The sequence below is a fragment of the Coregonus clupeaformis genome, unplaced genomic scaffold (assembly GCF_020615455.1).
Source record: "Coregonus clupeaformis isolate EN_2021a unplaced genomic scaffold, ASM2061545v1 scaf5333, whole genome shotgun sequence".
Lineage (NCBI taxonomy): Eukaryota > Metazoa > Chordata > Actinopteri > Salmoniformes > Salmonidae > Coregonus > Coregonus clupeaformis.
In genome coordinates, this window is record NW_025538787.1 from 4,202 (window position 1) to 11,993 (window position 7,792).

At 40.2% G+C, this 7,792-nt stretch overlaps 1 pseudogene; it reads left to right on the forward strand.

Moving 5' to 3' along the window:
* Nucleotides 1-1,239: 1,239 nt before the first annotated feature.
* On the forward strand, nt 1,240-5,910 carry LOC123490888 (annotated as a pseudogene).
* Nucleotides 5,911-7,792: the final 1,882 nt, after the last annotated feature.

The window sequence follows — 7,792 nt, forward strand, 5'->3', positions numbered from 1 at the left end:
ATATCTTACACATATTACTGTGTGCATTCCATATTTCAAACACACAAATATTGACATACTGATGTTTTTATTATTATTATTATTATTTTTATTTTTTTATTTTTAAAAAAAAATAATTTTATTTAAGGGGGCGGCGCCCTAGCGCCCTCTATCGGCCAGCCGCCACTGCTAGAACCGCCACTGGGGGTAAGGGATTAGTTCTAAATATCTTTGGTCGTACTCTCACAAAATACAACGTGTATTCCAGACCAGCAGGAGGCGATGTAAGTTGATGTTAACTGATGGTGAACAACGTCACTGTTATAGAAGAAGACAGCAGTTTGTTTGGATTTTGTTAGCTAGGACCTTGACGGCACAAAGACAAAACTGGCTTTGGTAAGTTAAAATGCCATTCAGGTATTTTCGATCTAGGACCATTATTATCCAGCTAGCTGGCATTTTCATCAGTGCTCTGTGACCGTTATAACAGTGTCATAACACTCGGTTTATCGGTGTGTCCCTGATAATGATTATGCTGTTTGCTGGGCCCATCGGCTGTCTAGGCTAATGCACCGGTAGCATCATAACGTTATTTCTGTCCCGAGTAATTTCAGGGCTGTAATATCTTCTCTCAGTTACACTAAATGTAACTACTTCAAAGTGTGTCAACATGAAATGCAGTGCTACATTTTAGCTGAAGAGTAGATGGAGACTGTACAGTACCTACACCAGGGATGGGAAACTTTGATGGTGGTGGGGGGGCCACCAAAACAGTCAGAACTCAATATGAGGGTCCGCAGGGGGTCGCGGGTCGCAGGGGGTCTGGGGGTCTGCTACCCACATCCATACCCACACCTGCAGTCAGAGCCGGACCTAGCCTTTTGGGGGCCCTATGCGAAGTTTTCACATAACAAAATAAAAATTGGTGATGCACTACCAAATTTCAAAATGTCACCTTGTGTATTCTACTATTCTAACTCTCAACAGTAGGCAGGGGGCGTCCCGGGGGGCGTCCCTCCAGTTGCCTATCCCCTGACCTACACTGTAGTGAGTTGCATCTCTCTCTCTCTTCTCTCTCTCTCTCTCTCTCTCTCTCTCTCTCTCTCTCTCTCTCTCTCTCTCTCAGTATCCCTGCCATCTGATGAACATGGTTAGCGGACCACCTGAGGCTCTGCAACACTGCTACTGCTCTACCACAGATGAAATCTTTGGCTCTACTGTGCCAGAGCAACTAAGGAGGACTGATGCTTCGCTAACAAAACAACGGTTCTGGCCCTCCTCATAGCTACCAGCTCTGTTTTCCTCCTGTTCCAGCTCTATCACTACAGACAGCATGTCTCTCAGGTGGGTTGAACTTGACCACATAAGTTTGCTGTAAATCTATGCATGGATATTGACCCACTGGCTGGCCTATTTTTGCCATACAAACTGGAAGTAATGTGCTTGCGTTCACCACAATGTTAAACTGTTGATGTCGTTTCTAGAATGGACCACATATCTTTGGCAGGACAGTGCATCTGTCAGGAAAGGATACTCAATGGGTAAGCTCTTTATAGGCTAGAGCTTCTCTTCCATGACTGTTTTCCCCACAGATAAACAACACATATACAGAATGACCTACCGCTAATCTTTGGAATAGAACCTATGTTGGGTTAAAATGAAGAATAGTCTGTCTATTTGAGTAACCTGTCATTTCCAGTCCTCTGAACAATATGCAGTAATGGGTGTGTTGTTGTTGAATCGTGGCCCTGTCTACTACTACAGCAGGTGGTGAAGAAGTTCATGGGGCTGGTCCATAAGTACAACCTGCCAGTGTTCCTGGTGGACACAGCCTCTCTAGGACTCCTCTCTCAGGACTCTATGCTGCTGAGAGACGGCCTGGTTAAAGAACCCCACTGCAATTTCCTCTGCACTAACAGAGACGTCCTCACCTTCGCTCTGCTCAGCAACCTCTGGAAATACGACGTAAGGAATTAACGGCTATAGAGCTATAGATATAGAGCTAGATATAGAGATGTAGAGCTAGATATAGAGATATAGAGCTAGATAAAGAGATATAGAGCTAGATATAGAGATATAGAGCTAGATATAGAGATATAGAGCTAGATATAGAGATATAGAGCTAGATATAGAGATGTTAAGCTAGATATAGAGATATAGAGCTAGATATAGAGATATAGAGCTAGATATAGAGATATAGAGCTATAGATATAGAGATATAGAGCTAGATATAGAGATATAGAGCTATATATAGAGATATAGAGCTAGATATAGATATATAGAGCTAGATATAGAGATATAGAGCTAGATATAGAGATATAGAGCTAGATATAGAGATATAGAGCTAGATATAGAGATATAGAGCTAGATATAGAGATATAGAGCTAGATATAGAGCTAGATATAGAGATATAGAGCTAGATATAGAGATGTTAAGCTAGATATAGAGATATAGAGCTAGATATAGAGATATAGAGCTAGATATAGAGCTAGATATAGAGATGTAGAGCTAGATATAGAGATATAGAGCTAGATATAGAGATATAGAGCTAGATATAGAGATATAGAGCTAGATATAGAGATATAGAGCTAGATATAGAGATGTTAAGCTAGATATAGAGATATAGAGCTAGATATAGAGATATAGAGCTAGATATAGAGATATAGAGCTATAGATATAGAGATATAGAGCTAGATATAGAGATATAGAGCTATATATAGAGATATAGAGCTAGATATAGATATATAGAGCTAGATATAGAGATATAGAGCTAGATATAGAGCTAGATATAGAGATATAGAGCTATATATAGAGATATAGAGCTAGATATAGAGATATAGAGCTAGATATAGATATATAGAGCTAGATATAGAGATATAGAGCTAGATATAGAGATATAGAGCTAGATATAGAGATATAGAGATATAGGAGAGCTAGATATAGAGAGATATAGAGCTATATAGAGATATAGAGCTAGATATAGAGATATAGAGCTAGATATAGAGCTAGATATAGAGATATAGAGCTAGATATAGATATAGAGCTAGATATAGAGATATAGAGCTAGATATAGAGCTAGATATAGAGATGTTAAGCTAGATATAGAGATATAGAGCTAGATATAGAGATATAGAGCTAGATATAGAGCTAGGATATAGAGATATAGAGCTAGATATAGAGCTAGATAGTAGAGATATAGAGCTAGATTTAGAGATATAGAGCTAGATTTAGAGATATAGAGCTAGATATAGAGATATAGAGCTAGATATAGAGATATAGAGCTAGATATAGAGATATAGAGCTAGATATAGAGCTAGATATAGAGATATAGAGCTAGATATAGAGATATAGAGCTAGATATAGAGATATAGAGCTAGATATAGTATATAGAGCTAGATATAGAGATATAGAGCTAGATATAGAGCTAGATATAGAGATATAGAGCTAGATATAGAGCTAGATATAGAGATAGATATAGAGCTAGATATAGAGATATAGAGCTAGATATAGAGATATAGAGCTAGATATAGAGATATAGAGCTAGATATAGAGATATAGAGCTAGATATAGAGATATAGAGCTAGATATAGAGCTAGATATAGAGATATAGAGCTAGATATAGAGATGGTAAGCTAGATAGAGATATAGGAGCTAGATATAGAGATATAGAGCTAGATATAGAGCTATATATAGAGATATAGAGCTAGATATAGAGATATAGAGATAGATATAGAGATAGATATAGAGCTAGATATAGAGATATAGAGCTAGATTTAGAGATATAGAGCTAGATATAGAGATATAGAGCTAGATATAGAGATATAGAGCTAGATATAGAGATATAGAGCTAGATATAGAGCTAGATATAGATATATAGATATAGAGATATAGAGCTAGATATAGAGATATAGAGCTAGATATAGAGCTAGATATAGAGCTAGATATAGAGATATAGAGATATAGAGCTAGATATAGAGATATAGAGATAGATATAGAGATAGATATAGAGATATAGAGCTAGATATAGAGATATAGAGCTAGATATAGAGCTAGATATAGAGATATAGAGATAGATATAGAGATATAGAGCTAGATATAGAGATATAGAGCTAGATATAGAGATATAGAGCTAGATATAGAGATATAGAGCTATATATATAGAGATATAGAGCTAGATATAGAGATATAGAGCTAGATATAGAGATATAGATATAGAGCTAGATTTAGAGATATAGAGCTAGATATAGAGATATAGAGCTAGATATAGAGATATAGAGCTAGATATAGAGATATAGAGCTAGATATAGAGATATAGAGCTAGATATAGAGCTAGATATAGAGATATAGAGCTAGATATAGAGATATAGAGCTAGATATAGATATATATATAGAGAGAGATATAGTGCTAGATATAGATATATATATAGAGAGAGATATATAGAGCTAGATATAGAGATATAGAGCTAGATATAGAGATATAGAGCTAGATATAGAGATATAGAGCTAGATATAGAGATATAGAGCTAGATATAGAGCTAGATATAGAGATATATATAGAGAGAGATATATAGAGCTAGATATGAAGCTAGCTATAGAGATGTAGAACTGTTTGGTTTAGAGCTGTTTCTCTAATAATGTCCTCATTTGATTCTAAGCAGAGCTTTGTTTTCATTATAACGTCCTTGGAGTGATAGGTTTGACTTCTCTGACATTGTCCAGTAGTTATTTGAACAGAAGCCTGGGTTTTATTCATTAGCACACACCGTAGCTAAATGTTTCTGTCCTTTTCTTTCCATTTGGTGCCTAATGAACATGACCCTGGTATCTGTCTGTGTTGTGGTCAGGCTGGTTTGGTGGCAGCAGCTGAAGAGAAAGGGCTTCGAACTGTTGGAGGTGCGAGGGAAAGACCCTCGATTGGTCAGCATGGGACGACCTATCAGGAAAGCGAGATCCCCCTCCACTTCCTGTTCCGTCTCCAAGGTTACGTGGTCCACGTGGTGGTCCTGTACGAGCGCAGCGGGAACTACCTGTGGCACGGCGCCCTGCGACTCAAACCAAACATGGACAGGAAGTTCGCCCCCTTCAGAAGGCTGGACTATGGCCGCAACGCTGGAGCCTATGACCGGTAGGTAGACAACAGGGAAACAATAGTGCCAACGAAAACAATAGTTTCTAATTGGATAAGTTCAAGTTAGTCTCTTCCCGTTTTGGACGGTTTTCTTCCATTTGGTTCTATAGTGAATACACCCCAGCCCTTCTTTCCTCTGTACTTGCTTCTTCTGTAAACCTCCCATTCCTTAGAACAGTCCGGAAACAACACCGTAAGGGGTCATACATGCTCATGACAAGTCTTACAGTGCATTATAACTGCATCATAATGCATTATACCTGCAGACATTGAGTATTTGTAAATAACCACAGAAGGCTGACGATTGGTTGTCTCTCTCCTGTCAGGCCAGAGCTGGTAATGACCACGTTGGACGGGCTGGATGTCCGGATCCCCAGGAACATCTCTGGATTCCTGACTGAATATTCCCAGGCTCGTTTTCTGGAGTGCAGATACAGGGACGCTCGCTCCTTCTTCCAGGTCTGTAGTTTCAAGTCTCACTATTCCATATATAGCGCACTACTTTTGAACAGGACCCATTGGGCCTTTGGACTTTGGTTTAGTCCACTAGCTAAGTGTTGTTCCCTGCTGTTGAATCAGCTGTATCTCAAATTTGAAGTTCGGATTCCAGCCTATGATTTGGACTTTGGTTTAGTTCACTACATCTAACCAGGGTTGTTCCCTGTTGAATCAGCTGTACCCTGATGACACATCTCCTGAGGCAATGAACTTCAGGATGAAAGCTAAGGCTCTGCTCCACCTAGCTGCCAGGACCCTCACTGAGCTCCGAGTCCCCTTCTGGCTGAGTAGTGGTACCTGCCTGGGTAAGACCCTACATAACCCTACATATCCCCAACCCTACATAACCCTACATAACCACAACCCTACATATCCCCAACCCTACATAACCCTACATAACTCCAACCCTACATAACCCTACATATCCCTAACCCTACATAACCACAACCCTACATAACCCTACATATCCCTAACCCTAACCCAGGACCCTCACTGAGCTCCGAGTCCCCTTCTGGCTGAGTAGTGGTACCTGCCTGGGTAAGACCCTACATAACCCTACATAACCCTACATAACCCTAACCCTACATAACCACAACCCTACATAACCATACATATCCCTAACCCTACATATCCCTAACCCTACATAACCCTACATATCCCTAACCCTACATAACCCTAACCCTACATATCCCTACATATCCCTAACCCTGCATAACCACAACCCTACATATCCCTAACCCTACATAACCACAACCCTACATATCCCTAACCCTACATAACCACAACCCTACATATCCCTAACCCTACATAACCACAACCCTACATATCCCTAACCCTACATAACCCTAACCCTACATAACCCTAACCCAACATATCCCTAACCCTGCATATCCCTAACCTACGCATATCCCTAACCCTACATATCCCTAGCCCTACATAGCCACAACCCTACATATCCTGACCCTACATAACCCTAACCCTACATAACCCTACATATCCCTGAAGCCTACATAACCACAACCCTACATATCCCTAACCCTACCTAACCCTACATATCCCTAACCCTACATAACTCCAACCTCTACATAACCCTACATAACCTAACCCTACATAACCACAACCCTACATAAGCCTAACCCTACACCAACCACAACCCTACATATCCCTAACCCTACATATCCCCTAGCCCTACATATCCCTAACCCTACATATCCCTAACCCTACATAACCACAACCCTACATATCCCTAACCCTACATATCCCCTAACCCTACATAACCACAACCCTACATATCCCTAACCCTACCTAACCCTACATATCCCCTAACCCTACATAACTCCAACGCTACATAACCCTACACATCCCTAACCCTACATAACACTACATATCCCTAACCTACATATCCCTAACCCTACATAACCACAACCCTACATATCCCTAACCCTACATATCCCTAACCCTACATAACACTACATATCCCTAACCCTACATATCCCTAACCCTACATATCCCTAACCCTACATAACCACAACCCTACATAACTCTACATATCCCTAACCCTACATAACCACAACCCTACATAACTCCAATCCTACATAACCCTACATATCCCTAACCCTACATATCCCTAACCCTACATAACCCTACATATCCCTAACCCTAACCCAGGACCCTCACTGAGCTCCGAGTCCCCTTCTGGCTGAGTAGTGGTACCTGCCTGGGTAAGAGCCTACATAACTCCAACCCTACATAACCCTACATATCCCTAACCCTACATAACCACAACCCTATATAACCCTAACCCTACATAACCACAACCCTACATATACCTAACCCTACATAACCCTAACCCTACAATCAATCAATCAATTTTATTTTATATAGCCCTTCTTACATCAGCTAATATCTCGAAGTGCTGTACAGAAACCCAGCCTAAAACCCCAAACAGCTAATAATGCAGGTGTAGAAGCACGGTGGCTAGGAAAAACTCCCTAGAAAGGCAAAACCTAGGAAGAAACCTAGAGAGGAACCAGGCTATGAGGGGTGGCCAGTCCTCTTCTGGCTGTGCCGGGTGGAGATTATAACAGAACCATGCCAAGATGTTCAAAAATGTTCATAAGTGACAAGCATGGTCAAATAATAATCAGGAATAAATCTCAGTTGGCTTTTCATAGCCGATCATTAGAG